Source organism: Cnephaeus nilssonii, assembly GCF_951640355.1.
Source record: "Cnephaeus nilssonii genome assembly, chromosome: 10".
Classification (NCBI taxonomy): domain Eukaryota; kingdom Metazoa; phylum Chordata; class Mammalia; order Chiroptera; family Vespertilionidae; genus Cnephaeus; species Cnephaeus nilssonii.
The window spans coordinates 21,903,679-21,929,649 of record NC_137081.1 but is presented as its reverse complement, the minus strand read 5'-3'; the positions used below and the strand labels follow the sequence as shown (position 1 = coordinate 21,929,649).

The following is a 25,971-nucleotide window of genomic DNA, read 5'->3' as shown; positions in this document are numbered from 1 at the left end:
CTACAAGGTACTGGGCTAGACTCTGGGAACATAAAATGCTGTGAAGTAGGGCTCCCTGTACAAGGAAGGTATAGCAGAGATGACAGAGATATGAAAAATAACAATAAATAGTAGCAAATTGATCAGTATACTCCGATTAGGTGTAGAGAATGCGATAGGATGATTTGGCTAATCCTGCCCATCCCCCTCCACCTTCCACCTTTGCAGCTAATCCATCTCGTTTGTCCTGAGTTCTCACTGGTCAGCAAACACTGACAGGGAGTTAAAATCAATTTTTAACTGAGGTCCAGTTCCTCTAGCTGTTATTATGTCCTCTCCAGTCCATAGCCGTCCCTGCCTGACTCCAAGCTGTGATGATAACCACCTTTCCCAAGGCAGAGCCAGGCCTCAGCAACGCCCTGCTCACAGTGACAGATTCCTGCCCTGTGAGCAAGAGAGTTAATGAGTAACTGCTTGTATGAAGAATCCCGGTGGGCCTGCTTACTGGCCCAACATCTTAGTTGGATAGGAGCCTCTTCTGTTTATCTGCTGTTTGTCCAGGATTAGGGGCAGGTGGGGGATAGGCTTTGAAACAGGTTCATTAATTTATACTTTCCTCTCTCTAATTTCAAAATATACAGACAATTCTTTCTTTTTACCTCCTTTGAGTTAAAAAGGGAAATGCTACTTTTATAAGCTAGAGTCACACATATACTCACTTTTGATTTTGAGTAGGGTGTAGAGAAGAATAAGAAGGTTGTCTACTACATTAATTAGTAGTTCCTATACTACTCTGCCAGAACCATCTGGGGAAACTTAGTAAAAATGCCATTTCTGGGCTCTATCTCAGACCTATGGAGTTACAATTTCTTCAGGTGGGATAACTATCAGAAAATGTTAAGGGGGAGCCCTAGCAGATTTGGCTCAGTGGATAGAGCATCGGCCTGCAGACTGAAGGGTCCTGGGTTCAATTCCGATCAAGGGTACATAACTAGGTTGCAGGCTCAATCTCTGGCCCTAGTCAGGGCATGTGTGGGAGGCAACCAATTGATGTGTCTCTCTGTCTCTCCCTCTCACTTCCACTCTCTCTAAAAATCAATGGGAAAATATCCTCTGGTGAGGATTAACCAAAAAACAAAACAAAAAAGGAAAAGAAAATGTTAAGAGGGAGAAGAAAAATCTGGGAGGTGGCTAGATCCCACTTGTTCTTTCTGTTACACACCACTGTCGTTGCTACAGCCAAGCATCCAGCCTCCCTGTGGTAAGAACCAGATTTGCCATTGGGAAATCACTTCTCCCACACTCCAAATCCATGTGATATGCATGGGGCCAATCCCTCTCTAGATCCAAGGGTTGGGTATAAGAACACGGACCTGACCAGCTACCATCCTAGTCACAATGGATCAGGGCTTGGCTGGTGACCCAAATCAATCCAATTAACACTCAATTCTTAGAGTTTTACTAGAACTAGAGAAAGAGATGCTTCCCTTTCTCTAAGGTTTGCTAAGCTGGTAGGATGAGTCTTAAGATCCTGGTGACTCTCTTGCCTTCACATGGACAGAGGTCATTTGAACCAACACATGGGAAAACAGAATCAACAGTTGGAAGGAGAGATTCCTGATTTAATTTGAGCTCCTGGATCCAGCTGGGCCTGATGAAGGTCCATGAGCCAATAGACATCCCTCCTCCCCACTTTTTTTCTAATCATAAGGTAATTTGAGTTGCGAATCTAATATTTGCAAGCAAAATTTTCTAATAGAACTTCATGCCTAAATTTTTTCCTTCTGAAAATGTGTCCACAACTTTAAAGAAGTACATGTTTGGTCTTAGTGACTAAGAAAGGTGGTCTCTCACATTCAATTGTCAGTTAAGGACTTATTCTGAGACACTATTGACCAATAACCTGGGTTTTGAACCCAAGGCCAATTTCCTGTTGGATTCCTCAAACCAGTGTGTCCAAATCATAGCTGGTGATAGTTTTTTGTTGTTGTTTTTTTTCAGGTCCCATGACCCTTCCTCAAAGTAAAAGCCTTGGGATAAGAAAGCATTTCCCTACAGCCTGCACAATTCTCAAATCTTCTTTCTGGGTTGATGCCAGGTTGTACTCCTTAGGTATCAGCTTCCTGCTCAAAAAAGAAATTTGATGCTTCACCCTCCATTATGCTTCTGAATCAAGTTTGCCCCCAACCAGTGTAAGAGGCAGCTGTGGCCACACAGAACCATTTGTTATTATCAGGGCCATTAGCACAGTGTCTCTGGGGGCAGGGGTGGAGGTGGGTTTGAGTTTCACTAGTAAGCTGCTCCAGGGTTCTTGTCCAGGACTCCAGCACTCCTAATCTGGCCTTCCTTTGGGGAGCTCTCTCAGGGGAGTGGCTGGAACTCCAATCAAACCAAAATTTACAACATGGCTCACATCTTTTTTTTTTATATATATATAAACTCCAAGACTGTTTACTTTCAAATAGTTTGTGGGTTATTCTACAATGGAACAATATTTTCCTTTCCCACTCTGTTGTCCAGATATACAATCTTGATGATGATTCTATGGGTACTTGGGCATCCATTCGTAATTCATCTTTCTATTCATTTAGTCATTCATTTATTCACTCCACAAATTTGAGTTTAAAAGAAATTTTCTTTCTTTCTTTCTTTTTGTTTGTTTGTTAAATTAAATCTGATTTCTAGCCCAATCCTATTAAAGTGGAAGAAATTCAATCTTAGTTTTTATGGGAACTCATATCTTCCTTCCAAAGGTTATGTGATATTTCCAGAAAGTGAAAAGTCTCTAGCACAGTCCTTTGGAGAGAACTCATAGTCCCCTCAAAGTCTGGCATTTATACTGTTTCTAGTCTGTGGCTGAGGATCAAGCATTTTTTAAATTGTTGTGCAACATGTGAGATATAGAAAAAGGTATAAAGATAAAATAGTATATCCACCACCTAGTTTAAATAATACTGCCTTACACACTTTAATCCTCTTATCATCTCCTCGGTAATAGTCTCCTCTTCCTATCAGCAACCTGCCCCCCCAACAGAATGACCAATATTCTAAATTTGGTATTTATCTTTTCTATATATTTGTTCATGTAGAACTGATTAAGCAAATATGTAGATGCTGATTAAGCAAATATGTGTGTGTTTTATTGCTATCATAACAATTACCACAAACTTATGTTATGGCAGAAATCAGGTCTTTGGGAAGCAACAAACCAAACACACTCGGAGGTTCAGAAAAGGACTGTTTATTCGCACCGGCACTGGCCCAGCAGAGTCCCCTCCAGAGGCTGAGCGCCAAACGTGGTGGGGTTTTGCCTTATATACATCCCTAGGTTCTTTGTCTCCCATATATATGGCATACATACACATTCTAGACTTCTTTCTAGGTTACATGCTAAACTTCCGGGTATTTCCGTGGGCTTTCCACACCCGTTGCAGTTCGTGCTGAAGGCCTGTTGCCTAGGCTACAGAAGGAGGAGGACTCGGTTCTTTATCTGCGCCTAGGGGGAAGTCCCCAGACTGGGGGCAGAGAGTACCGCATGGACGCAAGCAGACCTCCTCACTGTCAACCCGCCAAGAAGCGAGCGAGATTACAGAAGCCAGGGGTATGGTTATGGTGGTGCAGACAAAGGCGGGGGGGGGGGGGGGTCCACTTCTGTGACTAACTGGAGAAAACTTCCTGCTTTTAAAGAGTTCATGTTAGTAGATTAGTTAGGCTCACCCAGATAACCTCCCCATTTTAAAGTCAACTGATTAGTAACTTCAATTACATCTGCAAAAATCCCCTTTGCTACATAACTTTACATAATCATGGGAGTAACATGGGAAAGAGGGACCAAGAAGGCTATCTCAGAATTCTATCTCTCTTTCTATAGAAAGAAACTGTCCCTCTATTGAGAGACATTTGTTCATATTCTAACTTTATGTAAGTAAAACTATACTATATTAATCTGAAACTTACTTATTGATGTTCTGGGGCCAGGCAAGAATGATAAAAAGAATAAAAATTATAAAAACCAATCAGAAAAAAGATAGACAACTCAATTTTTACAAGAGGTAAAATAGGCAAGTTTTTTAAATAAATGGACATTAAACTTTTGAAAAGATGCTAACCTTCATTAGATACCACAAAAACATAAATTAAAATTACAGTGAGATTTCACTACAAACCATCAAAATAGCTAAAATTAAAAAGACAGAAATATCAAATGTTGGTAAGATTATAAGTAACAAGAACTCTTACACATTGCTGATGAGAGTGTAAATTGATATAAGCACTATGGAAAACACCAAAAAACTTTGTAATACCTACTAATGCTGGACATATGTGTATACTATGGCCCAGCCTTTTCACTTCTGGGTTCATACCCCACAGAAATGCACATATATTCACCATAAGACACACATTAGGATGTACACAACAGGGATATTTGAAATAGGCCCATACTCGAAGCTACCTTAATGCCCATTACATTAGTTACCTATTGCTGCATTAAAAAAATAATGACTCTAAAACTTAGTGGCTTAAAATGATAAACACTTATTATCTCACAGCCTCTGAGATCAGGAGTTTGGGAGTAGCTTGGCTGGATGGTTCTGGTTCAGGGTCTCCCAAGAAGTCACAATGAAGGTAACAAAGAGAGGACTTCAGTCATTTGGAGATTTTAACTGGGGCTAGAAGACCCACAACAAGTGTTTTCCGTTGCTTTCACAAAAAATATTTTACATGCCTCTTGGCTTTGACTTGCCAGGCTCCAGCCTTACTTCTCAGCACAAACCCCTCAGTCTCTGCCCTCCAATTACATTCTCCTTCTTCCAGTTCCTTGAGTGTTCCATGCTTCCTCCACCCCAAGGCCTTTGTAGAATGCTCTTCCCCACAATCGAGTTAACTCCCACTCATTCTTTAGATGTCAGCTCAAATGTCTTTCCTCAGGCAGACTTTCCTGATTCCATTCGAAAATAGGTATTTCCTTAACTACTCTTTTCCACTATGAACCTTTCCTCTATAATACTTAACTGGGTTATAATTGTACACCTATTTGATAATTATTCAACTAACTGCCATCTCCTCCTCTAGACTGTAAGTTAATAAAGGCAAGGCCATTTCAGTTCTGCTCACTTGTATTCCTAGCATGTCACAGAGTGCAGGGGACAAATATTTGTTTTTCTTTAATGAATGGACAAGTAAGTCATGAAAGTCCTTAAAATTGTCTGGATGATACTGACAGGACAATTTTAGTTGTGTGGACGACTTCTCAGACCACATGACTTGATCTGGAGTTCTCAGCTTTGCAGTCACTATAGCAAGTGTGGATTCTCTCGGTCCTCCTGTGGGCAGAGTGGGTTGTTTGAATTCCATATTCTAAGGCTTGATTCTAGTGCATTGTCCTCTTGCCCATATTTCAGAACTTAGACAGCATCTGTAACTTGGTCATTCTACCCGAAATGACTAGATGTCTTTTCTACCCCTCTCCACCTGGCCATCTCCTAGTCCTCCCTCAGAACCACTTGAAATGTCTCCTCCTCCATCAAACATTATCTGACACCCCCAGTCAGAATTAGTCACTCTTCTCTGCTCTATAGGATATTGTTATTCACAGCTTCATCATAGCACAAATCACCTGTAAAATAATTATCCACTTATCTGTCTGTCTCCCATACTGTACTTCTCAAGGATAGAAACCTCATCTTCTCCATCTTTGGGCCAGTGTCTCCATATGTGGCACCTGGAACATAAAGGGTTCACTATAAAGACTTGTTGAAATGAAATTACACAAGGGCACAGTTTCATGGTACCTGGCGGAAAATATAACAGTGCTTCTCTTTTTCCTTTTCTGGTGGTGTTGATCAGAGTTTCAAAACTACAGACACTTCTGAATATTTCTTTTAATGTTTCTGGACTCTCCTTCTCCTTGAATCTGTTCTGTTCTCTGCTATGTCCTCAATGCCTAGAACAGTGTCCAGGAGACAACAACCATTTCACAAATAAATTTTGAATGAATGGATATCTTTGATCAGAAGGAATAACTACAGTGCAGCTGGGATTTTTATTTTTTATTTTTTTGCCTGTTTGCTGTGAAGATGAGCAACATTATTAACCAACTTGACCTAACTGACATTTACAGAACACTCCTCTCAACAACACCAAAATACACATTCTTTTCAGCTGGACATGCAGGACTGCAGCTTAGGAGAGCCATCTATGTAGGAAGCAGACTTGAAAGTCATTAGCTTTACAATGGTAATTAAAGGCTTAGAGTGAAGGCAAAGAGTGTGGAGGGTGAAAAGAGAGGAGGGTATGCCTGAAGTATGGTAAAGGAAGAGGAATCAGCAGAGCAGCCTGAGGAACAGAATGAGTGTGGGTGTTATCAAGACTACATGAACAGTGTTTCATGTAGGGAATGGTCCATGGAGTCAAGACTGCATTTATTCATGCGACAACTCAGAGCACCTTCTACATAGCAGGTACTATGCAGGAGGCTGGGGATACAATGGGAAAAGAAAAAGCAAATTCCTCTCTACTGTCCTGGAGTTTATAGTCTACAGGGAAAGACAATCAAATAAATTTGTAATTATAAAGATGGTTTTGGTGCGAGCATATATCACAGGAAAGCTAACTTCCCTGAGGAAGTGACATTTGAGCTAGATCAAGACAGAAGGGCACCAGATAAAACACCAAAAGTACAAGCAACAAAAGAAAAAAAAAAACACAGATAAATTGGACTTCATCGAAATTAAAAACTTTTGTGCTTCAAAGGACACCATCAAGAAAGTGAAAAAAGACAACCTGAGCACAGAAAATATTTGCAAAGCATATATCTGATAAGGGACTTCTACTTAGAATATATTAAGAACTCCTAAAACTCAATAATAAAAATACAACTAACCAAACTAAAAAATGAACAGAGGATTTGAATAGACACTTATCCAAATAAAATACATAAATGGCTAATAAGTATGTGAAAGTAGGTTCAAAATCATTCACATTAAGGAAATGCAAATAAAAAAACAAAATGAAGTACCATTTGACACCCAAAATGATGGTTATAATAATATTTTTAAAATGAAAAATAACAAGTGTTTGTGAGTGTATTAGTTTGCTAAAGCTGCCATAGCAATTGTCTCACAGTTTTGGATGTGTTAACAGATAAAATGAGGCATATTAAAAAAATTTTTAAATATATTTTTACTAGAGGCCTGGTGCACAAAATTCATGCACGGGGGACGGGGGGGGGGGGGGGGGTGTCCCTCAGCCCAGCCTGCACCATCTCCAATCTGGGACCCCTTAAGGGATGTCCGACCGCCCGTTTAGGCCCGATCCCACTGAGATTGGGCCTAAACGGGCGGTCGGACATCCCTCTCACAATCCAAGACTGCTGGCTCCCAACCGCTCACCTGCCTGCCTGCCTGATTGCCCCTAACTGCTTCTGCCTGCCAGCCTGAAAACCTCCTAACCACTCCCCTGCCAGCCTGATTGATGCCTAACTGCTCCCCGGCTGGCCCGATTGCCCCTAACTGCCCTCCCCTGCAGGCCTGGTCCCCCCCAACTGCCCTCCCCTGCAGGCCTGGTCCTCCCCAACTGCCTTCCCCTGCAGGCCTGGTCCCCCCCAACTACCCTCCCCTGCAGGCCTGGTCCCCCCCAACTGCTCTCCCCTGCAGGCCTGGGTCCCCCCCAACTGCCCGCCCTGGTTGGCCTGGTCTCCCCCAACTGCCCTCCTCTGCCAGCCTGGTCACCCCTAACTGCCCACAAGTGCCCTCCCCTGCCGGCCATCTTGTGGCGGCCATCTTGTGTCCACATGGGGGCAGACATCTTTGACTACATGGGGGTGGCCATCTTGTGTCTTGGAGTGACGGTCAATTTGCATATTACTCTTTTATTAGATAGGATTGATTTCAGAAAGGAAGGGAGAGGGAGATAGGGATAGAAACATCAATGATGAGAGAGAATCATTGATCAGCTGCTTCCTGCAAATCCCACACTGGGGATCAAGCCCACAACATGGGGATGTGCCCTGACTGGGAATCGAACCTGTGACCTTCTGGTTCAAAGGCTGATGCTCAACCACTGAGCCATGCCAGCAGGGCGCATATTAAATTTTTTTAAAGAGTTTATTTGAGCAAACGTTGATTTGAATTAGGCAGTATTCAATCTAGCAGATAGCGAGGAGCTCTGAGGAGCTGTATAAAATGAAACACCTTGCCTGGCTGGCTTGGCCTAGTGGTTGAGCGTCGACCTATGAACTAGGAAGCCATGGTTTGATATCTGGTCAGGGCACATGCCCCGGATGTGGGCTTGATCCCCAAGGTGGGGCATGCAGGAGGCAGCTGATAAATGATTCTCTGTCATCATTGATGTTTCTGTCTCTCTCTCCCTCTCCCTTCCTCTCTGAAATCAATAAAAACATTTAAAATAATTAAAATGAAACACCTTTAGAGGCATAAGGAAGCAGGAATGAGAATGTTATTCTAAGCAAAAAGCGGGTTGGCTACTTTTCTTTAGGGATGCATGGCAGGGGTCTATCAGGCAGATTAACTAACTAGTGCTGATCAGTGATTCCTGATTGACTGGTTTAAGATTCCATTTCTGGGAGAGCCAAAACTAATTAAGTCTCCATTTGGTGACATGGGGTTTAGCATAAGTGACTCCATTTTGAGTCTGTTGTCTTTTTTTAAAAGAGGCCAGAAGTCTGAGATCAAAGTGTCAGTAGGGCCATGCTCCCTCCATAGGTGCTGGGATATGAATCTGTTCCAGGCCTCTCTCCCAGCTTTTGGTAGTTCCTCGGCTTGTGGCAGCATAACTCCAATCTTCACATGGTATTCTCCTGAGTGTGGGTCTCTGTGTCTAGATTTCCCCTTTTTATAAAGGACACCAGTCATATTAAATTAAGGGCCCGACCTACTCCAATATGACTTCATCTTAACTAATTCCATCTGCAATGACCTTAATTCCAAATAAGTTTACATTATGAGGCACTTTGGATTAGGACTTCAACATGAATTTTGGAGGGACACAACTCAACCCATAACAGCAAGGATGTGAAGAAATTGGGACCTTCATACAGTGCTGGTGGGAACGTAAAGTCGGGCAGTTTCTCAAAATGTTAAACATGGATCTACCATATGATCTAGCAATTCTACTCCTAGCTATATAACCAAGAAAAGAAAAACATTTGTTCATACAAAAATGATACACAAATATTCATAGCAGCATTATTTACAGTAGTCAAAAGGTGGAAATAACCCAAATGTCCTGCAATTTACATATAGATAAACAAAATGTGACATAGAATACCATGGAATATTATTATTTCACAATAAAAAGAAATAAAGTACTTAAACTTATACAATGTTATATGCCAATTATATCTCAATTTTAAAAAAAGAAGAAGTAAAGTACTGATACATGTCTCAGCATGATAGCATGGAGGAACCTTGAAAATGTTATGCTAAGTGAGAGAAGCCAGTCACAAAAGATCACATAAGGTATGGTTCCATTTATTTTTTTATTTTTTTATTTTTTTTTAAATTTCTTTATTGATTAAGGTGTCACATATTTGTCCTCATCCCCCCATTCCCATCCCACACCCCTCCCCATGGATGCCCCAACCCCCTGTTGAACTTAACCATTGGTTAGGCTCTTATGCATGCACACAAGACCTTTGGTTGATCTCTCCCTTCTCCCCCCACCCTCCCCTATCCTCCCTCTGAGGCCCGATAGTCCGATCGGTGCCTCCTTGTTTCTGGTTCTGTTCTTGTTCATCAGTCCATGTTGTTCATCATTTCCCCTAGATGAGCGAAATCATGTGTCACTAGAGATGTACTTATAAGAATTGAATGTGCGACGGGCAATAATAGTTATGCTGACAGGCAAAAAATCAGTCTGTAGTGAGTTTCTTTCTGGACCAACAGTTCTTTTGAGACCCAATATCAATGTCCACCAGTTCCTTATGAGTACATGTCGGCACTGACCCCTCAGCTCTGGATGGTGGACAAATGGTGATAATGCAGGTCCGACTCCCTCTGGTTTGGTCTCGGCCGGACCCAGGGGGGGCACGGCTTCACCCGGACCCGGGACCCAGGCTCACCCGGATCCAGGGGCCCGCGGCCTCACCCGGACCCGGGACCCAGGCTCACCCGGATCCAGGGGCCCGCGGCCTCACCCGGACCCGGGACCCAGGCTCACCCGGACCCGGGACCCAGGCTCACCCGGATCCAGGGGCCCGCGGCCTCACCCGGACCCGGGACCCAGGCTCACCCGGATCCAGGGGCCCGCGGCCTCACCCGGACCCGGGACCCAGGCTCACCCGGACCCGGGACCCAGGCTCACCCGGATCCAGGGGCCCGCGGCCTCGCCCGGACCCGGGACCCAGGCTCGCCCGGATCCGGGGGCCCGCGGCCTCGCCCGGACCCGGGGCCCAGGCTCGCCCGGACCCGGGGGCCCGCGGCCTCGCCCGGACCCGGGGCCCAGGCTCGCCCGGACCCGGGGCCCGCGGCCTCGCCCGGACCCAGGGCCCAGGCTCGCCCGGACCCGGGGCCCGCGGCCTCGCCCGGACCCGGGGCCCAGGCTCGCCCGGATCCAGGGGCCCGCGGCCTCGCCCGGACCCGGGGCCCAGGCTCGCCCGGATCCAGGGGCCCGCGGCCTCGCCCGGACCCGGGGCCCAGGCTCACCCGGATCCAGGGGCCCGCGGCCTCGCCCGGACCCGGGGCCCAGGCTCACCCGGATCCAGGGGCCCGCGGCCTCGCCCGGACCCGGGGCCCATGCTCACCCGGGCCCGGGTCCAGGGGCCCGCAGCCTCGCCCGGACCCGGGGCCCAGGCTCACCCGGATCCAGGGGCCCGCGGCCTCGCCCGGACCCGGGGCCCAGGCTCACCCGGATCCAGGGGCCCACGGCCTCGCCCGGACCCGGGACCCAGACTCACCCTGACCCAGTTCCCAGCCTCACCCGGACCCAGGGGCGCGCAGCTTCACCCGGATCCGGGACCCAGCGGGGTTTCGTCTTCTTGATCCCATTTCCTGTTGGTCAATTCCATCTCAGTAATTCCTTCGGCCATTTTCTCAGAGCTCCAGGGCAGCCGCCGCAGAACTCGTTGGGCGGCGGGCTCGGCGAAGCTCCAGTGTGCCCGGTGCGCGGCAGCGGGCTGGTCCGGGGTGGCTGCGTCGGCCCTTGGGTCTGCAGCGGTGGCCAGTCACTGAGCGTGCGCACCTGGCCGCTTCCGGGGCGTTGAGATTCTTGAAGGACTCGGAGGTCAGCAAGCGCGGAGTCTCCCACCCCATGACTCCCAGGGGCTCGTCTGTCCGTGCTCGGCAGCGAGTGGGGCCTTCCCCTCAGCCGGAGACCGCCGAGGGAACTGCGCCGAGCACGTTCCAGGCCGCCACTGTGTCGTCTGAGCCGTAGTTCTTAAAGTGTGATCTTTGGGTCGCCGGCATCAGCATCATCCCGAGTACCCCTCTCTTTTATTCTAGTTGTAGAGCGTCTGCTCAGTCAGCCCTCCGGTGGTTCTGGATGGTGTCTGCTCCGCTCTCCCGTCGCAGACTCAAAATTGTTGTGGTAGGCAGCAATCAGGCTTCTGCCCTATGCCTCCATCTTGGTCTTCCTTTGTATAGTTAAGTCTTGATTGTTGTTGGTGTCGCTGGGAGGAATTGTCCTCCAGGCCAATTGGCCGTGCAGATCCTCTGTGTCTATAAAGGAAGAGTTGCTATGTAGGAGACAGATTTATGGGCCGGGTCTTGGTGCAGCAAGGCTTTGGCGCTCATTGATTCTGCCTCTGGAATGTGTCCTTTATGCGAGTGGTTGAAATCTGGTGTCATCTCACACCGACCACTAGATGCCCTCGTTTCTGGGTCTCCAATGGTGTGTAGGTCAGCTACTACCTGAGACCACTCAGCAGGACTTACGGCAAAAACTGCAGTTTCCTCCTCCTGTCTGAGCGTCCCTAGAGCAGTCTGACTAGAACCGCAGTTTATCTGGTCAAGCTGCCATAGGGCAGGCCACCCACATGCAAAAGCCGTTGCTTGGAGCCCAGGTGTGCCTGCAAGACGTGCGGGGCGGACCTGCAAAACGAGCGGGGCGGGTCCCAGGGCGGGGCGGGTCTCAGGGCGGGGCGGGGCCTCAGGGCGCCACCAGGCCATGGCGAGGCGAACCGCACTGGCTGCAAGTCTGCTTTTTCTGTTTTCCACGTTTCCAAGCCCCCTCATTCTGCACTCCAGTGCAGCAAACACTGATTGCTGGGCGCACCTCCACAAGGAAGTCACTCCCACTCTCCGACAGGAAGGCCGAGAGTCCAGCCTCTTCCCGCAGGCGTCTGGGGAGCTAATCTCCCCTAGGGTTGGAACAAAAGCCACAAGTCCCTTCCCCCGACCCACGCGCCTCCGCACCTCAGCTTCTCCAGAGTTCGCTCTTTCCTCTTCTCTCTTAGCTGTAAATCCACCATTCAGCCAGCTCTCCTGTGGTTCTGGGTGGCAGACGCTCTGTGCGCGGCGAAGTTCCTTTGTTTAACTTTGAAATTGCTGTGCGCGAAGTTCCTTTGTTTGACTTCGCTGCCTTCTTAGTTCTCCTCTCTCAAAATGGCTAGAGGACTTGAGTGTAAGACAGGAAGTCTTAAGAATCCTCTAAGTCGGTGTTGGCGGTCTCCGGGGCCCCGAGGATCTCAGTGGGGAGCTGGGCCAGGTCGGTGACGCGGGTGGGCCCGTCTCGCAGAAAGATGGTCTCTTCCTTCACCGAGAGCCGCTGCGCCGAGTCCGCGGCCGCCGCCACAGCAGCTGCCGCGGCGCCCACGAGCTCATGGCCCCGGCTGCGGTGCTGGCTGAGAGGAGCCGCCGCCCGGTCTGGGGAGACGCGAGCAGGAGTCGCCGCGCTCACCAGTCCATCTTTTAGTTGTTTTTCCAAAACTGCCATGCGAGGCAGCAGATCAGCCGTTCACCTCCGCCGCCATCTTGGCTTCATAACTCTATGGTTCCATTTATAAGAAATGTCCAGAATTTTCCAATTTATAGAGATGGAAAGTAGATTGGTTACCCAGGACTGGGGAGATTTGTAAGGGGGAAGGAGAGTGACTACTAATGAATATAAAATTTCTGTGGTGACAAAGATGTTCTAAAATTATTTCTTTCTGGGGTGATGAAAATGTTCTAAAATTGCTGCAATGGTTGCACAACTCTGCATATACTAAATTGAATTGTACACTTTAAATGGATAAATTTTATGGTACATGAATTGTATCTCAATAAAGCTGTTAATATATATATGTGTGTGTGTATATATGTATACTAGTAGCCCGTTTGCACGAAGATTCGTGCAATAGACCTTCATTCACCTGGCTGCCTGCACCAGTTTTCTGCCGGCACCAGGGACCCAGGCCTTGGCTGTGGCCACCGCCTTCTGCCTTTTTCAGGGTCGGGGCTTGGCCCCGGGCGGTGGCCTTGGGCTCGGCAGCACCCAACATCCTTGCTAAGGATCGCAGGAGCCGACCCCCAGTGGTTTCCTGCGATCCGTGCAGGCTGCCCACTGGTGCCCAAGGCCAGGAAAGTCTCCGCCCCAGGCTTTCCCGGCCTTGGGCTCGCCGCACCCAGCGTCCCTGCTACCGATCACAGGAGCCGACCCCCAGTGGTTTCCTGCGATGGGTGCAGGCTCCCCGCTGGTGCCCAAGGCCCGGAAAGCCTCGGCCCCTGGGACCCCTGGGAGGGGCGGGAGGGGCCGGGCAACGCCCCCCCTAGTGGCCGATCGCCTCCGGGACCCCCGGGAGGGGCGGGAGGGGCCGGCCACGCCCCCCCGGGTGGCTGATCGCCCCCCCGGGACCCCCGGGAGGGGCGGGAGGGGCAGGGCCACGCCCTCCCAGGTGGACAATCAACCCCGGGACCCCCGGGAGGGGCCCGGCCACGCCCCCCTAGGTGGCCGATCGCCCCAGGCACCCCCGGGAGCGGCAGCATGGGCCTGGCCACGCCCCCCCGGGTGCCGATGGGCCCGGCCACGCCCCCCCGGCACCCCGGGGAGCGGCGGCATGGGCCCGGCCACTGAGCACCACCATCTTGATCTTCTCAACGGCGGATATGCCACCCGGAGTCCCGCCCCCAGCCTCCCGCTGGCCCAATCGTGGGCATAGCGGAGGTGCGGTCAATTTGCATGTTTCTCTATTATAAGGTAAGATATATACACACACACAGAGTGGCCAGATTATTATGATCTCTGAATGCATAATAATCTGGCCACTCAGTATATATATAAGGCCCAGTGCATGAATTCGTGCATGGGTGGGGTCCGGCCAGCCTGGCCAGGGGGAGGGGACATGGGCGGTTGGCTGGCCTGCCTGCTGATCGAACTCCTGGTCGAGGGGACAATTTGCATATTAGCCTTTTATTATATAGGATATACACTAAGTGGCCAGATTATTATGTATTCAGAGATCATAATAATCTGGCCACTCAGTGTATATATATGAATAAATAAACTCCTTAACATGAAAAAAATAAAAAGAGGGAAGGGGAAGAGCATTCCAGCAAAAAAAACAATCACCAGAAGGTGAATCCCAGAATGGCAGCAATTTTTGCATGCTTTGTTTGCTGTTGTATCCCAGCACCAAAACAATGCCTGGAAAATAATAGTTATAAGTAAAATAGTATACATATATGTAGGTACAAATAAAATAGTATATATGTATATATACATACATACACACATACTGGTGCCAAAATATAAGCATATATACATTAGTATAAATAAAATAGTATATACACACACACACACATATATTTCATATATATTTATATGCAATGGATGAAGGAAGAGAATATGGCTCATTAGAGAAATGAAAGATCAGTGTATGTGAATGAGATGACCTGGAGAGGACTGGATCTGATCAGGCAGCTCAGATTTGGATCTTAATTGTAAAAGCAATGTGGAGCTACTGAGGGATTCAAAATGAAGATGGATCAGATTTACATTTTAAAGGAATACCTATAGCAGGGAAGAGTCAGTTAAGATAAGGACTGAAAAGTTGGATTTAACAACAAAGTTTAGTGACCTTGGACAAAATCGGTCTAGATGGAGAGATGGGATGACTAATTTTGGGAACTGGAAAGGAAGCGGAGCTGGCAAAATTAAACTACACTTGGTAAGGCCTCTCCATATTCTCAAGTCTCCAGGGAAACCGACCAAAAATATACTTAGCTTGAAAAATAACAAAAGACATCTTTGCATGCATATTCACATATAGCCAGTTCACCAGATGATTCTGTTTCTATTCAAGGATTCCACACTTACCCTGACACAGAGGGAGGACCCATGGCTGCAGTTCTTCTGCCATTCTCTCCCACCAGATGCTGTCCTTCTTTCATCACTAGCAGGGAGGACACAGAGAAGGCTGCCATCATCTGAGATTTAGGGGCAGTTCAGAAACACAATTTGTTTCTTTTTAGCTTTACTGGGCCTCTCATCTGGACTATTTACAATCCAGACCCTGGAGGCAGACCAAACAGATACACACTCACTAAAGCCCTACTCACTAAAAGGTGAAAAGTTTTGGAATAGGGCACCTGCCCCTGGAGTGAACTGAAGTGAGAATCAAAAGGGCTAGGTTCTAATTCTAGTTCTACCAGTCACAGTAGCAAAACCTTGGGAAAGTAACTTAACACCTCTGGGCTTCCATCACCTCATCTCAAAAATTAAGGGAATAAACACATGTCCTGCCCTGATCAGAGTGGTTAGGAGGAATGGCCAACCATGTAAAAAGATCTAGATTTTGTGGGGCCTAAAGTTTATATCATTTCATGGGACCCTTTTAAGAAAAATATACAATTATAAATACAAAATTAGGTACAAATGTGAACACGTATTTATAATGAGAAATTACATCAAGCTACAATTTTTTAAGTTAACAAATACCCCCCAAAATCACACAAAAAATAATATACTTGTTAAATTAACTTCTTGGCCTATACATTCTTTCCCTCACTACTTTTGGCTGCATATTCTTTAATGGCCTCAAAGGCAACAATTTTGTAATGCTTTCTGTGGAGAGAACAGGAAGATAAATCAGTCTGTTCTCTCTTGTGGTTGATCAAGATTTGTTCTTTATTATTGCTAGTTTAGAAAAGCTTCTTACAGCTTCCTAATTCATTATTTTAGGCTGATTGTCAATTTGGGCAAAAATCAAGATTTAGACATATCACGCTTCTTTTCTTTGTGAGCTGTAAGATTTCTAGGAATTTCACATTTCTTGTGCAGTGATATTTTACATCTCTCATTCTTCTGCTGCTTGACCTCTGGCACCTTCAGGTCACCATGCTTGTAATTCAGCCCTGGAGTATTCCTAGAAGCCACTCCTTCGCCGGAAAGGCTGGCAATAACTTAGGTATGCACGAACCTTAGATAGATAGGTAGGTTGGTAGATAAGACAGATAGATCCCACGTAAATTAAGAATACCCGCTACTCCAAAATGCCTAAAAGCAGCCACTTCAATGCCCCCAGATAGGGAAGTCTCAGGGGAAAGACAAAAGCTAAAATAATTTAGTTTGGCTAATTTTATAAAAAGATGATCGTAGGGCCTCTTTCATGCCATAGAGGGGGCCGGGCAAGAGAGGGCCCTGAAGATGAAGTTTCATTAGCGTCGGGCAAACCACCTCTGCGACCACAAGACTCATTCAAAGGCTCAACCAACGTGGGGAATGTTACTCATGTTTGGAGGAAGGCGCCGCGGACCTGGCTGTGCGCTCGGGAAGCAAAGATGACCTCTCTAATCTGGCTCACAGAAGGTGGCCGGCCCATGGTAGCTGCCCAGTGAATTAAGTTGTGGCCGCTGCCAGCGCAACCTTACGTCTCCGCTGAGCCAACTTCTCCCTCCTGCGGCCTCCCCTCTAGTCCCTGAAGGTAACAAAAACTCCAGCCTACCCTTCTCCTCTGCAGACCCACGTCTCCGGTTTCAAAAGGGGCGCGCTCCCTCACTCCCACCCCTCACTTCCGGCCTGGGAGCTCATTGGTCCCGCCAGGTCTCGCGACATCACGTCTTCTCGCCTTCCCAAGCCGACCAGGACAGCCGCTCCCGCAGAGGTGCTGGGTCTGATCGCTCCGGCTGGCGAAGGGGATGGAGCTCTTAGCTCAACTTGTTTCCTAGCAGCATGGACGGGGCTATGCAGGCCCATCGGGTCCTAAAGGTTCAGATCAGAAACCGAAGGGCAGGGAACCGCCTTCCACCCCATGTTCCGCCTGACCCCGGCCCGGGTGGAGTTCTGCCGCGTTTGGGTGATAAGGACTCAGATACGAATGGCTGCCTGTTCTAGGCGCTCACAGGGTGCCAGACACCCGGCTCTACACCCGTCCATCGAATCTAATCCCCACAGTAACCCTGAGAGAAAGGTGTGTTTTTAGACTCTTATTACACGGAGGGGGGAACTGAGGCTCAAAAGTGAAGGAGCCTGAGGAGGACCACAGAAAGGATGCAACCAACATTCAAACCTGGACAGCCTTGACTCCAGCTCTGAGGCCTCATTGCTGTGGTAGAGCAGTTTGTTAGCATATCCCGCCACATCCTAGATTCTTAGTGAAACGTGTCCCAGCTTTGGATTCACACAGAATAAGGTTGGAATGAAAATTCAGACACTTTCTATGTTGTGTGACCTTGAGCAACTTCCTTAACTTTTCTGAGACCCTTCAACTGACAGATGGGAACAATAATACTTCATGGGATCATTGTGAGTGTTGGGTGTTTGTTCAGTGCCTACTCCAAAATAAACACCCAAATAAATGGAAGCTACTGCTAATCTTTTTTATCCCCTTGCATGTTGTACAGTGTTCAATGTGTAGGAGCTGCTGTTATAAAACATAAATGAATGAGTGAGTGAATGAATGGAGGGAGACATGAAATCCGACCCTGGTAGAGTAAGGTATCGTTGATGCTGAGCCACAGGATGGTCATACGCATCCTCACATCATTCCAGATAACACTCCTCCCTCTGCTCTGTTTTGTGTACCCCTTCCTCTTTCACGAAAAACTCTTTCTCGCTCAGGGTGATGGACCCTTAGGGCCTCCACTGTTCCTCCCTGCAGTTTGGCATCGACCACAGTCCCCTGGCCCACTAGACTTGTCTGTTCATGCCTGAACCCCAATTGTGAGCATGGTTTTCATCCTCTTCCAAAGAATTCCTGATGCCATGCAGGTTTAAGGGTTCTGGGCATTCTGCCTGGTGGGGGCAGTGTTGCCTACAATCATGAGACAGCCCAGTCCATAGCCCAGTTAAGAAGCCCCATTACACAGATATCATCAAACTCATGCTACATATGAGGAGGGTAAGGCTCAGATGTTTAAGGGCTTTGTCCAAAAACAGATAGTTCATAAGTGTTAAGAATTAGACCTTGGAGTGCCATTTACTGCCGGTCTAGAAGGCTGGGTATGTCTTAAAGAGACTGAAATGGACCAGATGCATATATATTTTACATATCTACTCCTCAAAACCACGCCAGGAGATAAGTGTTTTATTTCCATATGGAAAATGCAGAAACTGAATTCCAGAGAAATTATGTTACCCAACGTCACAAGGATAGTGAGAGACTAAAGTATGATTCAACCTTTTCCATCCCACAGCCTGACCCCAAAGCTTTCTCTTTCCTCTGCCCTGTGCCACACTAAGCAGAGGGATCTTGACAAGTGCAGACATGAATGGATACGTGGGTAGGATAGGACTGGGGTGGGAGACATTTCAGAGAGAGCAAAACATGTACCACAAAGGGGCTGCATCGGTTTTCTGTGTAACAAACCACTCCAAAATTTAGTCACTTAAAATAATAATTTATTATTATCTCTCACACTCCTATGGGTTGAGTATACTCAGCTTGGCAGTTCTCACTTGGGATCATATGGAGCTGGAGTCATCTGAAAGCCAACTGGGCTGAATGTCCATGATGACTTTTAAAATCACATGTTTGGCAGCTCATCTGAATGGGCTGGAACAGATGGGGACTGGCCAGGCATTTCTCTCTCCACACAATCTTTCCATGTGACTTGCTTAGGTCTCCTGATAGCATGAGACCACCTCATGCTTAGGTGGTCTCAGAGTAGACAAACCTCATTCATGGTGTCTGCCTTCCCCCAAAGTAAACATTCTAAGAGGCTGAGGCAGAAGCTGCAGGACGACTTCTTCTCTCCCCCCCCCCCCCCCACCCTTCATCTTTTAGAGCAAGTGGAAGAGAGAGGGAAAGCCAGAGAGAAACATCGATGTGAGAGAAGCACATCGATTGGTTGCCTCCTGCACACACCCAAACCAGAGCCGGCCTGGGGAGGAGCCTGCAACCAAAGTATTTGCCCTTGACCGGAATCAAACCCAGGACCCTTTGGTCCACATGCCGACACTCTATCCACTGAGCCAACCCGGCTAGGGCTGCAAGACTTCTTATGACCTCTCTTTGGAAGTCATGCTGCATCACTTCCACGGCAAAAGTGAAAATAAATCACAGGCCCAGACAGATTCAAGGAGAATGGATGATACATGGGTATGAATACCAGAAAGTTTGGTTCAATGATTTTTGGAGATAAGCTGCTACAAGAGGCTGAGACAGGAAGGATCAACTGAGGGAACTGCATATAGTCCTGTTTTAGTGCAGCATGGTGTGCAAGGGAAAAATCTGGAAGTGATCATTTGTGGCAGATGGTGAAGGGCTTCAATGACATGCCCAGGAACCTGTATGTGGGTACATACTGGGGTCATCAGCTGCCCAGCATCTAAGTCTCCTTCCTGTGTTGGAGGATCCTCCTTAATGGAAATCTTTAATGGGAAGTCAGATACTTGCTCTCTTGACCCCTGACAGGAAGGTCACAGAACTGTGACTTCAAAAATGTGCCAAATCAATGATCTCACTCAGGACTATGAATCTTCAGTAAGTGACCCAGGGAAACAGAGAATTGTTTATAATTCATCCTAGAGGCAGCAACAGCCAGATCTCAGGTTGGTGATGGTTGTGTGAGAGACGGCCCCCAGAGCCCAGGGCAGCAGCCCCCTTATCAGGCTGCTCCTGGGGCAAGACCTTGCTGAGGTTCTGGCTGCTTAGCTTCTCTTGGTTCCTGCCTATTTCCTGATCCTGATTCTTGAGGGTACCTGTCAATTCTGCAATTGTCTGATATCATTCCAGTAAATTCCTCTTCTACTTCAGTGAAGCAGAGTCCATTTATGTTGTTTGTAATTAAGAACCCTGATTGGTACAAAGAGCCCACTGAATGCTTCAGCCAGAGGAAATAACATTATCAGAGCACTTTATGGGAGAGAAAAATAGAAAAATCTGATAGAGGTGAATTAAAGAGGAAAAAAAGAGGAATGGCAGAAGTCAGTTAGGAGGTTGTTGTGACATTTGAGCTGTGTGATGAACTACAATATTGACAGTGCTGATGAAATAGGAAAATGGGCAGGTTTTGGCTACTGATTGAATATAGAAAGAAGAGAAGGGAAAGTCCAAGTTGGCAGTAGTTTTTAGCCTTAGTAACTAGGAAAATGATGGTTTTACAAAGAGAAACAAGCAAGTCAGGGAGAACTAGTTTGGAGAAGGAAACCATTCATTTATTCAACAAATATTAAATGTCTGCTCTATGCTAGCCATTGTTCTAGGCAGTGAGAAGAAGCAGTAACATAACAAAGTTTCAGTCCTTAAATTAACAAATACATACATGAAATAATGAGGCTGCTTTAATAAAGCTTTAGTTTGTGGAGCCACAGACACACAGCAACGCATGTCTAGCTGGCAGCCAGAACTTTAAGAAAAATCATAGGGCCCTAGTTGGTTTGACTCAGTGGCTAGAGCGTCGGCCTGTGGACTTAATGGTCTGGGGTTTGATTCCAGTCAAGGGCACATACCCGGATGTGGGGTCGATCCCCAGTAGGGGCGTGCAGGAGGCCACCGATCAATGATTATCTCTCATCATTGATGTTTCCATCTTTCTCTCTCCCTCTCCCTTCCTCTCTGAAATCAATAAAAATATATTTTAAAATAAAAATAAAGACCATAGGAAGAAAGGCTGGTCCTAAGGACAGATTGGTAGTCATTCCCAAAGACATTCATTCACTCATTCACTTATATTTATTGAGTACTTACTTATGTAGGCAGTACCCTTCTTGCTATAGAAATAAAGCAAAAAAATAAAGAAAGAGAGAGAATCTCAGCTTTCATGGATTTGCCATTAACCCTTTGCACTCGCTTGCTTTTTTCTCGATTCCTTTATTCTACTCGGGATTTAATTTTTTAAATACCCCAGATTTTACAAAGCGCGGCAGTAGAATAAAAAACTGGAGTTTCTTTTCATACAAACTTATTTATTTGGATTTTTTAATATTTCAAATTATTGATACATTCAAAGAGTAATTTTAATCTCTATAATTTTTCATGGTGTGATATTTTTTGAAACATTCACCCACATGAAGACCTGGTTTACATTCACATGTTTCGCAAATATAAATCGTCTCTCTTCTTCCTCCTTTGACTTTTCTGTTAGAACAAACAACACAATCTTTGTGTTTTTTGTTAGGGTGAGGTGTGATTATATGGAGCTTTCCATCTAAACGTTGCTCTAAGTTAGTGGATAATAATCTACCCCTGGAAGTTAGTGTACCATCTCTGAATTCTCCAACAAGATCATGTACTAGTTTCCTAATAAATTTCACATGCGTTATCGGTTTTTCATTTTTTCTTTTTTTGCATCAGTTGAGATGGCATTTACATTTTACTTGTCCTTTCATGCTAATTAAAACAAGAAAAGATACTGGAAAAATAGACAAAAATCCCTCCCCTCCCCCCCCCCCCCCCCCCCCCCCCCGTGAAACTACGTGTCGAGTGTGGCTCGACATACGAGCTGCTACAGATGCTAACCGTGTCGAGTCACACTTGACATCCGAGTGCAAAAGGTTAAAAAGTGTGTAGGCAGATGGTAAACAAATACACAAATATATCAAAGATGTGATGTGTACTATGAAGAAAAATAAAGCAAGGTAAGGATAGGAGGTGGTTTGCTATTTTACACAGGATGATCAGGAAGGCCTCTCTTGTAAGGAGATATTTCAGTGAAGTCCTGAATGAAGAGAGGCAACATCCATGTGGCTATCTGAGAGAAACCTATTTCAAGCAGAGAGAATAATGAATGCAAAGGCCCTGAGGCAGGATAATTTGGTTTGTTCAAAGAACTGCCAGGAGGCCAAAATGTTGAAGCAAAATGGATGAGGGTGAGAGTAGGAGGAGGCAAGGTGAATGTGGTCATGGGAGCCAGATCTTGTAAGGCCTTGTAAGGCATTGTAAGTAATTTGGCTCTTGTTCTGAGTGAGAAAGGAAGGCTTTAGAGTTTTGAGCAGAGGAGGCACACTATATGGCTAACACTTTAAAAGGATCACTCTGGCTGCTGTGTGTAGAATAGATGACGATGGGGGCGGGGGGGGGGGGGGAAGGGCAGAAGCAGAGACCTACTAGGAGATAACTGCTATCATTCAAAACAAAGGAGGTATGGACCAGGATGGTAATGATGGAGGTATGGACCAGGATCTGCTGATGGTTTGGATACGAGATGTCAGAAATATAAAGGAGTCCAGCGCCTCCAAAGTTTTCAACAAGAATAGCTAAGAGAGCCCTAACCGGTTTGGCTCAGTGGATAGAGCGTCGGCCTGCAGACTGAAAGGGCCCAGGTTTGATTCCGGTCAAGGGCATGTACCTTGGTTATGGGCATATCCCCAGTGGGGGGTGTGCCGGAGGCAGCTGATCGATGTTTCTCTCTCATTGATGTTTCTGGCTCTCTCTCCCTCTCCCTTCCTCTCTGTAAAAAATCAATAAAATATATATTTTTTAAAAAGAATAGCTGAAAGAGCAGTTGCCATTTACTGAATAGAGAGGATGAGAATTATATCTAAAGTTTCAAAGAGAGAGTAAAATTGTTTCTAACCTTCCTTCCTACCTGCCTTTTTATTTTTAAAAAAATATTTTATTGATTTTTTTACAGAGAGGAAGGGAGAGGGATAGAGAGTTAGAAACATCAATGAGAGAGAAACATCCATCAGCTGCCTCCTGCACACCCCCTACTGGGGATGTGCCCGCAACCAAAGTACACGCCCTTGACCAGAATCGAACCCGGGACCCTTCAGTCTGCAGGCCGACGCTCTATCCACTGAGCCACACCGGTTAGGGCCTACCTGCCTTTTAAAATAATTTAGCTCAAAAGCCATGATGTGGACCAAGCAAAGTAAAGCATCTATGTGGGAGCAGAGGAAATATTGACTGACATAGGTTATCAAGGCCAAGATGGGAGAAGATGACATCTGCAAGGGAGTTGAAGGAGATAGCAACAGTGGTGGGGAATAGGTTAGTTACAAAGGGATTAATCCAACAAGAAGGGAGAAGGAAGCTACACAAATAGGGAGAAAATTAGAATAAATCCTGTGGTACTGGATTGGAATTGAAGGTATGTGAACTCATGATTTTCTACATAGAAAAATTGATAGATGATAAATAGATATAAATGTGTGATCAATCATACTTTTATTTCCTAGCACTGTCCACTGAAAGACAATGAACAACCTTAGCAACCAGATCTTGACTTCTACTGATTATTCTCCATTAAAAGAAACAAAGGTCCCTTGGAAAAATGGCTGCTTGCAGGGCTGGAGCAGAGAAAGTATAAGATGAGCCCGGAACATCTTGTGCCAGAAAGTAAGGAAGTACTCAAAGAATTATGGTGACAGGAGCCAGCTTGGCAGCTGGCCAGTTCTGGGGAATTTTGAGCATGAACATAAATAATGAGGCAATGAGTAAAATACTCACATCTGTAATATCGCTGCCAAAGATACATAGCCCAAATCTAATCATGAGGAAACAACAGATAAACCACAATTGAGGAACATTCTTCTTGCACTAGGTCTGTAGTCTTCTAAACTGTCCTAATCATAAAAGCAAAAGAAGCCTTAGAGATTGCCTCAGACTGAAGCAGTGAATACCTCGGGACTGGATCCTATCATCATAGGCCAACTAATGAAAGTCCAATAAGGTCTGGGGTTTAGATGGTATTAATGTATCGATGTTAAGTTCCTGATTGTGAGCATTGTATTAGGTTATGTAAGAGAATGTTGTTATTTGTAAGAAACATACACTACAGTATTAGGGGTGATGGGGTATCATGTAGGCAACCTACCATCAAGTGGTTTCAGGGAGGGGAAATTTCTTTGTACTATTGTAACTTTCTGTTACAACAAAAGAAAAAAGACAAAGAAAGAGTGAATGGAACGCTTGAGGCAGTAGAGAATGAGAGGAGAGCCAGGCATTTAACATCAAATATGTGCACTAAAAGGTTGAATATGTCAAAGCAGAGGACAGTTAATAATGTGTAGTGTTGCAAAGACATCAAAGAGGATCAAGTTTGGAAAAAGGTATTAAAACTTATTTTTTTATATTGGGAATTATGGCAGCATCTTTATACATCTGCAGTACAATGGAAAATAAATCAGCTATTCCATTCACAACAATACTGGTGGATATACGGATTTGAGGACCCTTCTAATAATTTCTTGGGTTTTCTGAGCCCTGAGATTCAAAGGTTGGAAACCTGCTTTCATTGCAATCAGTATGATTTTAAGAAGAAAATCCCAGTGACATAATCATATTAGCTCTAGCTAGGAGGTCAGGTCTCTCTAACACCTAGTTTTTAAAATGGTCTTTCTTAAATTTGGTATATTATAATGGTATAATTCGATGCTCACACTTTGGGCAAAAATATCCTGGATGTGGAATTATTATTGTACCCAAGTAATATATGTTCATTATGGACAAATGAATAATGTAGATAAAAAGGAGACAAATTTTAAACCACCTATAACCCCATCATCCAAAAATAATTTCTGTTAACATTTTGCTGCCTATTTTAGACTGTGTTTTTAAATGCAAAACACATCTACAATTTTGTGTTGCAATAAAGGAGGGATCCGGCCCTGTGCTATTTTATATCTTGCACCCACACCCTAAATAGAGCAAATATTGTCTCAGTCACTAAATATACTTCAACCACCTCATTTTTAAGGACGCTGTGAGGAATTCCATTGAGCAGATAGGCGGTGATTTATGTAATCATGTTCCTATTTGCAGACTTTTATCGTGGGCTCCAAGAGATCACGCCGCAGCACGAGCCCTCGAAGCCAAAAAGGACTAGAAAAGATGGAAGTCTGGGGAATGGTTAAGTCACCGGACAAGATTTTAAACACGCAGAAAAGGGGGAAAGAAGGTCAGCGAGGGTGCGACCGGCGGAATGCATAGGGCCTAAAGGAGTCGATTTGGGAACGGTGGGCCGCAGAGGATGGGTGGTACCCAAGAGCTAGAGGCGCGGAATGGTGGAACCCCAAACCCACCCCAGGCCAGCTGCGACTGCGGGCGGTCCAGGCTCAAAAGCTGTTGCGCCGCCGTTCCTCACCAACAGAGGGCGCTGAGTCCGCAGTAGTTCTCAGTGGGCGGGTCCCAGCTGCCCGCCAGATGTGTACTGCCGGACCGCGGGAGAACTGAGCTCTACCCCAGCCGTGGCAGACCCGCAGGCGGGGTGAGAGCGAAGAAGGGATGGCAGGGGATGAGGGGAGTGGCAGAGTTCGCCACTGTCTGTGCTCTGCAGGCTCCCAGATTGCCTTCACGTGTGTAACAGAAGCGGGTAGCCGCCCGCCCAGAGGGGGCGCCGTTTTCTGATTCCCACAGAAGTGCGGTGTGGACTGGCAGGGGACCTGGGGTTGGCTCAGCAAGACAGAGCCGGTCCACGGGGTGGTCCCCGGGCCAGGAGAGATCCACGCGACCGTCTGCAGCGGGGAAGAGAACCGGCCTTGAGGGCTTTGAGCTTCTTGAATACCCAGCCCTCGACTTCAGAAGCTCCAACAACACACATACACACACCCTCCTGGCGCTCTTTCTGTCCTGGGTGCGGTGTGCTTTCCAGGAGAGAAACTGAGGCACAGCAGGACGGAACAGTTAGTAGCAGAGAAGTTGGCCTAAGAAGGCCTCACCCCTAAGCTCCAACT

At 46.4% G+C, this 25,971-nt stretch overlaps 1 long non-coding RNA gene across 1 annotated transcript; it reads right to left on the bottom strand.

Moving 5' to 3' along the window:
• Nucleotides 1-5,595: 5,595 nt before the first annotated feature.
• LOC307106246 lies at nucleotides 5,596-16,901 on the bottom strand. The gene is made up of 3 exons (XR_013814097.1): nucleotides 16,859-16,901; nucleotides 15,232-15,307; nucleotides 5,596-5,701 (listed from the first exon to the last, which is right to left on the bottom strand). It is a non-coding gene; the product is annotated as an uncharacterized lncRNA (long non-coding RNA).
• Between the last annotated feature and the right edge of the window lie 9,070 nt (nucleotides 16,902-25,971).